General features: G+C 39.4%; 2 long non-coding RNA genes across 4 annotated transcripts in view; one reads left to right on the plus strand and one right to left on the minus strand.

The window, feature by feature from the left end:
- LOC135338436 (uncharacterized) overlaps nt 1–10,424 on the plus strand; it is a 30,818-nt gene that overhangs the window by 19,846 nt on the left and 548 nt on the right. Inside the window, exons 1-7 of one of the 3 annotated variants that reach the window (XR_010395497.1) lie at nt 5,062–6,682; nt 7,391–8,244; nt 8,807–9,099; nt 9,215–9,336; nt 9,450–9,535; nt 9,650–9,813; nt 9,913–9,986. This is a non-coding gene — a long non-coding RNA (uncharacterized LOC135338436). Of the gene's footprint in view, nt 1–5,061; nt 6,683–7,390; nt 8,245–8,806; nt 9,100–9,214; nt 9,337–9,449; nt 9,536–9,649; nt 9,814–9,912; nt 9,987–10,424 lie in introns of those variants that run through there. The other 2 variants (XR_010395496.1, XR_010395498.1) reach the window with 2 other exon arrangements.
- On the minus strand, nt 3,954–4,862 carry LOC135338437 (uncharacterized). Its single transcript, XR_010395499.1, has 3 exons — nt 4,637–4,862; nt 4,227–4,276; nt 3,954–4,177 (listed from the first exon to the last, which is right to left on the minus strand). It is a non-coding gene; the product is annotated as an uncharacterized LOC135338437 (long non-coding RNA).

The following is a 10,424-nucleotide window of genomic DNA, read 5'->3' on the forward strand; positions in this document are numbered from 1 at the left end:
GCTTATGGACAGGCCATGCCCATAGAATACTAACTTCGGTGAAAAGTCTGCTATACTACTGACTCTTATCAGAAAGAAAATAGCTGTACAACAAACCTACAGCTCAGTCTACGTCTATCTGTAGCTAGCTGACTTTCAACGCTTTGTGGATATTTTACAGGAACACACTACAATTTTGCGCAAGCAGTCAGTAGCAGGCCTTCTCTTCAGGGGAGGCCAGTGAAGGAGGCTAATTCAAGACACGAACGAAGCTAAGAGATAATAGAGAGAGGGATAGTTGAGCCCGAGTATACGTGCGTGCGAAAAGATCTACCATTAATTTTTATAAATCACGACACGAACAACGAACCTGTTTTGTTGAGAGAGATGACGGTAGAGATGACGGTACAGCTGGAAACAGTACGATAGTATGCAAAGATCCCTTATAGGGGCATGAATAAACTTATAACGCTAAAGTGTTACGTAGTCAGCTTATTATAGTTACCAGGTCCCACTTATCAGAGGAAAAGGATTACGTATAACCAGAAGCCCATAAGTATAGAAAGAGTGTCTACTACGGGTGTGTGTGTGTGTGTGTGTGTGTGTGTTCGAGGTTTCAAGATAAAATTATAAGAAAATAATAAATAACTTTTGGGTGGAATTGTGTCCACTGCTCATATTACTAACTCAAACGGGATGCTCGCTTAATTTACTTTTCAATCATATTGACATCTGATGTTTATTTTATTCCAGAGGTATGTACATATTAGTTTGTTATGTTCTATTGTTGTATGCCAAGACCTCTACTATTGTACATAGTTACGTGTGGACATTATAGGGCGGGGAAGTAGGTATTTAGAGCCTTAATTAGGGAACCTTTTAGGAGGGTAACTAGAAATTAACACACACAGCAAAGGATAATCAAAAGAGAAGACACACAAACAAACAAACAAATTTTTTTTAAATAAGATACAGTCAGCCGCTCGACCTTGAGAATCGAGAATGGGGAATTAAAGATCTTTGATGACGTCAACTCTCTTCCCTCGACTGACCGTATATTCACAGTTGTATTAGTACACTAATTACACATTGAGTATATACCTTAAGTATGGACAGTATGGGGGTATATTATAGACGTATAGGGGGAGAACAGATATTCTTGGGTTTATGCATGTAATTCGTAATTTGGTACCCGTATCAGGGTCTCCCATATTTTATTTCTATATGGAATATGTATATGACAGTTGATAAACTTATAGTGTGCCAGCAGCCAGTACTAAGCGTGGGTGTTAATTAAAGCCAGCAACATACATTGTAGGTATTGTATTTGTTATAAGTAGCTTACTTTATTTTCTTTCTCATGAAGCTTTGCCATGTGTTTTCTAACTGCTGATGTTCATGTGATCTATGACTGTAATTTGGTTGGCTGTTTATGTTTGTGGTTTGTCATGGTGTGGCCTAGTACTCCATGCTATTATTTGATTAGGTGTTGAAGATCAACCTCTAGTTTGAACATTAACCTCTGATTTGAATTCTTAGAGTTAGGTCCAGGCATTAGTCAAAATAAGAGAGAGAGTGTGTGTGTGTGTGTGTGTGTGTGTGTGTGTGTGTGTGTGTGTGTGTGTGTGTGTGTGTGTGTGTGTGTGTGTGTGTGTGTGTGTGTGTGTGTGTGTGTGTGTGTGTGTGTGTGTGTGTGTGTGTGTGTGTGTGTGTGTGTGTGTGTGTGTGTGTGTGTGTGTGTGTGTGTGTGTGTGTGTGTGTGTGTGTGTGTGTGTGTGTGTGTGTGGACTGCTACAGCTGCTCAAGGATGAATCAAGTGCAAGTAAGAGTTTCTATAGGCTTCCAGTCATATTTTAATTCGTGGATTTGCAAAATAATGCTTCATTCTCGAGTTATGCCTGGTTTTGCTTACTTGGAATACCATTGCAGCCTTTTCAGAACAGTACATAGCCAAACTTGTTTACCGAGTGTTGCTACTCTACTTAGTAGTTAGCTCTGCACTAGAACGCTAGCTATTGGTAGCTGCAAGAGTGAGAAGAGAACTGCAAGGCTCTGCTATGCAGCCATTAATTTTAGACTTGCATCGATCGTTTCTAACAACAATCATAGTCTATCATTACCCACTCTGTGAGTTTTTGCATGCAAGTACAATTAAATTGTTTATTAGTAACTTTATGTTATGTAGCTTTGGCATCTCCACCGAGGCATCAGCACCTGCGGTGCTTTCATTGTATATAGTTGTGCTTTCATTGTATATAGTTGTACACTGCTAAGCCTCGAGGACAATGAACGTTAGATGTTATTACAACCACACTCAAAACTCACGGCTAATAATAATAATACATGTACTTCATGTATTCAGTTGCATGACTTGTGGTGTTTTACACACGTGGAGCACAATAAATTATTACTTCATAAAATAATGACATAATTATTATCATTGTGTATAGTGTGGACATACCAATCTCGGTGGTTGCATCAATGATGCAGTTTCCTTCGAAGGAGAGGGACCGAATCACTGCGACTTGACCTGCCTCATTCGTAGATTTGTCATTTTTGTCCGCATTGAAGAGGTTTGTTTGTCCTCCTTGCATGTTGAAGTGCTCATTCAACAAACTGTTGGCGCATACTATGTGCGAAAACAACAATTATGACTATATAATTATTGTATAATAATAAATAAATTATCACGTATATACCTCTTTTGAAGAGTGCCCAGCATAAAGAATCAGTGAAAAAATCTTGGCAACAAGATTCATTTTCGGATTCCTGTTTCTTGCCAAGAGAGCCACACACAAACACAACAGCATCAAAGTTGGGCCTATTCTTGTGTGTTACACCAGTAGATTCAAGGACTCTATTTAAAACTGGTGCAACTGCGGCAAGCTCACACTTAGGGTTTCCCAGGTGAACAATTTGATGGTTTCTGGATCACTTTTGCACAATACAGACTGCGCTCTCTGAGCAAAGCTTCTTCATCTCTGCATGAACAATATTGCCGACCAAACGGACAATTTATTTCTTCACAACATCTTTCATGCATTCGACAGCAATTGTTTTCTTACTCCGCCGAGCAACAGCTTTTCCTAGATGTTTACAGGCTTAAAGTTCTTGGTTCTCTTATAGACTTATAACCAACACGTATTTAAGAATTATATTTGATAATAATTACTATACTGGCGGTGACTGACTGGTTTCTTCTCCTACACTACCAGCAAGAGAACTTGATCGAGAGACATCCTGTCTCCTGTGCCAATCTCAGTCTTTTCCGTAACACAGGCTCCTGTGCTTGCTTCTCTACCTGACTCCAAACGGCTTTGATAAGCTTTTCTTGTAAGGCAGATTGAAGCTTCAAATATCTAATAAAACCTGAGAAACACGTTCTGCGCATATTGGCCAGGCATACCTGGTGATGACTAGGGGCATGCCTGGTGTGGGATTGATCTGTGTTGACCTGTGCGTTGGCGGGGCATGCCTGGTGTGTAACCGATCTGTGATGCCGGTGACATGACCTGGGGGGAGGGGAGGGGCGGGGTAATTTTTCTAGCATAATTGGGAAAAGCTTAGTGGACAGGACAGTATTATAATAATTATAGCTAGAAGTAGGATATAGTAATTATAGTTCGTTACAACAATTATAATACAACGGCATACATTTGCTATATACAATTGAGTCAGTATATGTGACAGGGCCAATGAAAACGGACCTTAACGCGGCAATAATTAAATTAAGCTATAGGCCAATTTAGTAGAAATAAAAAACATGGGCAAAAAATTTTTTTTTTCACAGGTGCTAACTTCAACCCTTCCTCTACCTACCTGTAAAAATTTGGGTCTCTACGAAGCTTTAAACAGGTCAAGCGTGGACGTTGAAGAAACTCACCGAACGTTCATTTTTTACAATGAAATTTACTGTCTACGTGAGGGGAAATTCCCTGGGAATTTCCCTATTATTGTTAATTATTTTTAACAAATAAAAGATGACAACTTGTACAGGACTATTTCATCAGCCCAGTACTTACAATCATCAAGAGGAGCCAGGTATATTATAGCTCCACTTCTTAACAAACATAATTTAGCAACAGAAATAGATTAGAAAGAGCAGCTATCTAGCTAGCTAGCTTGGCGTAGATCCACTCTTGTTTCTTTAGATGTACGTATCCCGTGCCACTTGTCCTCATAAACACTCCATAACAACCTACAGATAAGTAGTAAGTTAAGATAGACACAATATCAATGTCACTTACATTCTAGCCAATAGACAAGCGTTTCTCAGGCCTCCGACACTTACCACCACCTGGGGGAACCATCAATATAAATGTTATACGACAATTCCACGCAGTTTCCTGGGCTCTCCATGATGTGATCACCCATCCCATCAGGCCTGTTACTACTAAGCACAATGGCAGTGATACCAGTACTAAATTAAAGGAGGAAAGCTTCTTATAAGGCTACTAATAAGTTGGATCAAGCCTTAGATCGATACGGATGAATACTAAGTGAAAGACTACCTATAATAGATCACTTAGGCTTCCTTTAAGCTGTATGAAGGACAGAGACACTTTCTGTAGGCTCCATACAAGTGAGGGATCTTTTATAAGACTGATACATTACACAGATAATAAGTACAAGCTTATAACAAGACATGAGAGCTTACCATTTGAGCGACGGGAGTCTTTGTCTCTTTATTTCTTCGAAGATCCTTCCTAGGTGCCAAGCAATCCAGCTACATAGCTATACTAGCTAGCTAGAGAGTCCTAGAACGCCTAGCCTTCATCTAACTAACTTGTCTTATCCAGAACATCTTTTACTAAGCTTTATGAGTATACGGAAGTGCCCGGAAGCCAATAATTGAACTTCAATTATCATGACGTTTGAGCGTCATTTACTCAAGAGGGCGTTGCAATACCTTTGTAGGGTTCCCTCGAACATATCTCCGGAAAGAAAGTAGCTAGGAGGTCGATCTTGGTATCATTTTGAAGCTTAAAGAACGCCCTATCCGATTCAACAATAAAAACTGATTCGAAAATGCCCGCGTTAAGGTCTGTTTTCATTGGCCCTGTCACATATACAGTTCGCAATTAACAAAGTCACTTAATTAAACAGTTTTTTTTTGCAAATAATTATTGGTTTTCTTTCATTGATGTTTGTCCTAGGCCTTGCTTGACCTTGGGCAGGCCTCGCGATTGGTGCAGGTGGCCCTTGACGGCGCTCTGGTGTTGTACAGCTCTTGTCGTCAGTCATATTCAGTTAGTTGTTTTAGTGAAGTTTTGACCATGCAGGGCACGCATGCACTCACCTTTCCTCTTGGAGAGTGTTAATATTCTCGGATTGACACCCATTGTTTGTGCAGCTGATCACCTTACAATTGACTATAATTATTGGTTCTTACTGATTGTCTATCAAACACTGCAGCAGTGTGTGAGATAGCGATACATAAAGGAAAGAAGGTGGTGGCTATGCAAATAGCTGAATGTTGCGCATTTGTTGTGGTTAAGGGTAAGTTTCCATCAGGTTGAAATATCAGTTTGTAGGGAATGTTGGCTTTCAGTAAGCCCACCATGCACCTCTTAATAAAACGGTGAATGTTCTGAAATCTAATTCCTGTCATAATCATGATAATTATAGAGAACTTGATCGAGAGACATCCTGTCTCCTGTGCCAATCTCAGTCTTTTCCGTAACACAGGCTCCTGTGCTTGCTTCTTTACCTGACTCCAAACGGCTTTGATAAGCTTTTCTTGTAAGGCATAACTTAATAGAGTGTTTGTATTAGCAGTATCTAATTGAGGCTACTAACCTGTCCAAAACTGTAGACATCTTTAACAGCTTGTTCTTGACTTCTCTGTCTCACAAACTGTTTCACCTTCAACCGTGCTAAAGGCTTGCTAACCAATAAACAGAACTCTTCAAACTCCTCAGTAAGCAAGAGAAGTACGCTTCCATCAATTTCTGCATCTACACATTATTGGTATAATTATATAACAACTATTATCTCAAAAGTATTATTAGTAAGCATTTTTAATTAGCTCAAAAGTATCATTAGTAAGCAGTTTAGTTTTTATGTACCTCTGAAAGACTAAATAGTTTCAGAGTTGATTCCCGAGGCTTGCAACTCATTGCAGAGTTCTTCAGAGTTCTTCAGCTCAAGTGGTTGTGCCATATTGAATGATACCTGCAGTCTTAGCTACGCTAGCTAGAGCGCTATAGCTGCGAGTTAAGTTGTTTGCGCAATGCAGTAAGGTACACAGCCAATAATCCATGGGCCTGTTTCAGGCCCATGGGGAAAATCAGTTAAATACAGGCCGGAATACGGGCCTGTATGCGGATGTAATCGCCCACGGCCTGCTTACATCCTGGAACCACAAGCCCGTTACAGCATACAGCACGTACATCCTGTCCTGAATACGGGTTGGACTATGTTCACCTTGATCCATGTCAATGACGCCACAAGATGAATAATAAGTACTTTGAACTCAGTGTCACAAGCATAAATACACACATACTTTAGTATAATAGTAAACAAAAAGATGCAAACAATTTAGCAAATAATAATTTAATTTATGTAGTAAGCTTAGACATGTTAAGTTTTAGTCAAGCTCAAAATGTGAAACATTGCTTGGTATGTGTGGTGGCTCAGGATACTCTCCATTCAACGGTGTAATAACATCGTAGTGGCACCAGTTGATGTGGCATAGCTCAAGGTGAGTCATAAACGGGTGTAATTCTATCTTGTATTCTGTTGGAAGTGACGTTAGTGTGTGTGTGGTGGAAGGGGGTCGATTATTTGCCAATAACGTTCACCATTTCCACTCTTTTGGCTGTATATGTACACTGTTCTTCGAAAACAAGATGCAGCAACATATGCTTCTAATTGTGTAGCCCACACCCGTTCATGCCTCATGCGCTGGATATGATCCTTCACACTATCAGTGGTGCAGTACTGTTCGAAGCATTTTGTGTTTAGTTCAGTGAAAAGTACAAGACTTGCTCGAATAGAAGCATGATGACCCTCAGTTTTATGTATAATATAAGATAGAGCCCTAAAAAAACAGTTTCATTACATGTGAACCCCGTGTTGGGTGAGTCTTATGGTGAGCTTCTTCTGTTGGTAGAGAAATGTGATATTTAATCAGAGTTTTTACCTTGTCATGACAAATTTCCAGGTCCTTTTCGCAGTTGCTTTAAACTGTTTTCTTTCATCAACCTCTCCTTTCTCTTAACATGAAATGTCTCCTTTTTAGGGATTGCATAGTCAGGGTACAATATGTACTGCTTGCAAACAATGTGTGCATGGCACCCAATTTTTCGTGTACCCTGTAATCGGTTGCGCACTCCTGTTAATTTTTTCCGCTTGTGATATTCATTACCATAATTGTGTTGACAATCTAATGTTCGTTTTTCTCCTATAGAAAAAGGCACCCCACCAAACTCTATCTGCAAATCTCCAATTTTGTACTGCCAGAAGAATGTTGGACATTTGCGTACTGACCGAGACTCCAATGCGCTTGAAGTACTATTGGGACAGACCTGTACGAGTGTTGTGTAGATAGCCAGAGTGAATATAGCTAGAGTGAATATAACTTATTTTTATACTCCATCATGACATACTGTGTAATTACTCTTACATTTTGACTAACACTGGCAACAGTTGTCCGACATGATCGTCTTAATTGTTCCGAACGTGCTCACTGTTGATCTTCTATGAGCTCAAGAATTTCATTCAGCCTAGTGCCATCTGTTATCCCTTCATAGTAAAGACCCTTCTGTTGAAGTTCTTTTTGCCATTCAAAACCATGATCAAGCAAACGATTAATATCTACATGTGGTATTTAATATTTCGCGGCAGCAGTTGGCGCAAGGTTAAAGGTCAAGGAATGATGTCATTGACATGGATCGAGGTGAACATAGCGTTACAAGTGATTGTGTGCGTGTACAACAGTGTGTAGTGTGTTGTTTTCATTCAGTGGGTCAAAACTACACACTTTTTGTTGGTTGGGCATCTGTACGTCATGTTGTCTAGTCATGCACAACAGAGCTGAGCAACATTGTTCATAATCTGTGTTCAAGTGCCGGTAACCCAGAGCGCAGAATTGAAAGAACAAGGAATTAACGGTGCTGTGTTCAGTCAGCTTACAGAGGACGACTTAAGGGAACTCATTCCCAACATAAGACCAAGACTCAGTGTTGTTATGTTCCTGAGTGAAATGCGCAAAAAAGGCGAGCCAAGTCAGAGGTTAAGTCCAGCTGCAGCACAAGTCAACAGGTAACTAGGTGCTACCAAACTATGAATTTACTTGCACTAATTTATAGATATACCTGTCTAGGAATTGTATGTACCGTATATCTTCTAATTTATCGGACACTTCTAATTACCCCGGACACTCTTTTGGGCAATTTTCGTTACAACGGACACTCCATTGCTTTAATATTGTTCTAAATATCCGGACAATAAGTAGAGTTACATTCACAGACGGCAAGTAAGACCTAGAGTGCTGCAGTTAGAGTAGCTAGTTTTAGATAGCTAGTGCAACTATTTAGTCGCACACTGTTCTATTAAACTTAGCTAGCTCGCATGCAGCTGCTTGCTTGTTCTAATTATTCCGGACACTTCGCATGCTCTATAAAAATCTGTTCCAATTATACCAAAATAAATATTTATTTTTTACTGTCCGATAAATTAGAAGATGAACGGTAAATATATATATACTAGATCGATACCTGTGTTTCGTACTATTGTGACACATCGATATCACTGTGAACACAAAAGTATAGTAGCAAACTGACACAAGCCATATATCCAACCATGGTTGCCATGTATACACTAGCATACACTTCAAAGGTACATGGAGGGTTGCGCTGAGGAGGGGCAAAAAAGATTGGTGCCTGGGCATATACTTTTGAACGATTTTCCAGTTCTACCATGAAATCTATTCAAGACGGTATAATCACTTCATCGGCAAGAATTGAAGTCATAAGTGCAATCAGAGATAGAGTTATCTCTGGTGCAATGTACACACTCATCCTTCAGTACCAAGAAAACTTTGTCTCGGGCGAGTACCTTGGAAGTTTGTAGGCGGCTGGTAGAAAAATATCCTTGTTTTTTTGAAACTCTGGCTTTGTAAGTGTTGTAGTGATCTTAACTCAATGATAATAACACCGGAAATTAAATTTTTATTCGCATAATTATTTGACCATCACCCCTTCTATATAGCTCTCTTGTTACTCAATTGCAGGAGAACAATTAAAACAGAAGTTTCGAAACGGACGTAGAAAGAAGACGAGGAAAGGGTTATCATTCCTAGACATCCGTCTGAGAGCAGTGCTGCTAAGAACAGAAAGCGCAGATATGCGGAAAGTATGCTTAATAGTGCATGTTACAATGATTAGCCCTCTGTTCTCCGGTTGCAGTTTATAACTAATTTACACCCCAAAGGAAAGATAATTATATTATTTTTCTACTCTGTATAGTGTATGAGCAGATGGATCCAAAAGGACACTCCATCAGTGGATCATATCATATCAAAATATTCCCTTCACTTGGAGAATCACGTTCAGTAAGTTACAATAATTATATACGATGTTTGTTTGAGTTGCACATTATTGCATGCATGCATGTAGTCGATATAGTTCGAATGATATGCATGCACACTCTTTCATTTTTTACATAGATCCGTAGAGAGCTCACACGAGTCACCCAAAGCGATAAAAACGTTGACTTTTTAAAAAACTGGGGAAGTTGGGTTGAAAAGGTTTTGGCTTGGGGACACCATGAGAAAAAGGGATTCCGTGAAAAAGCTCTGTACCCTTTTCTCTGAACAGGAGCAATCACAAGGTATAAAAGCTAAGCTAATAGTTCTTAACGAATCAACTGGTCAAACATGCCATCATGATCAGCGGCTCCAACACACCAATATTATATCCTTTATAACAGGTGTTAGTGGTGTCTATGCACTAACAGCACTTCTGGCAAATAAAAGCAAGGACGGGATTGTGATCGAGTTGAATGTGAGTAACAATGTTACAGACCTCTTTTCGTGCCTATTATCTTTCATACAAAATTAATATGCAAAACTCAAACTTTAGTCAGTATTGGGAATACAAAGTAAATATTACCGTATAGCGGGTTATTTTCGTATGGGGTAAATTTTTGTACATTTCGTATTGAAGAGCATCGATCTATTATCCTCTACTATCTAGATTCACCCAGTGTGTTGCACAGGGGCAAAACGGATAACTTTTTACCGTAATGATTTTCATAGTAACATTAATCTCATTATATTGAATCGAATGATATAAAACGATTATCGAAGGTCGCCTACAAGTTTCAACTACTATAATTACTGTCTCATTAACAAGTGTCTAGTTCGCTCAAACAGCTCATTTTGTGTCCACACACACAAACCGACACACTTACACACATGCATGCACCATTCATGCACTCTA

The sequence above is a fragment of the Halichondria panicea genome, chromosome 7, assembly GCF_963675165.1.
Source record: "Halichondria panicea chromosome 7, odHalPani1.1, whole genome shotgun sequence".
NCBI classification, from domain to species: Eukaryota; Metazoa; Porifera; class Demospongiae; order Suberitida; family Halichondriidae; genus Halichondria; species Halichondria panicea.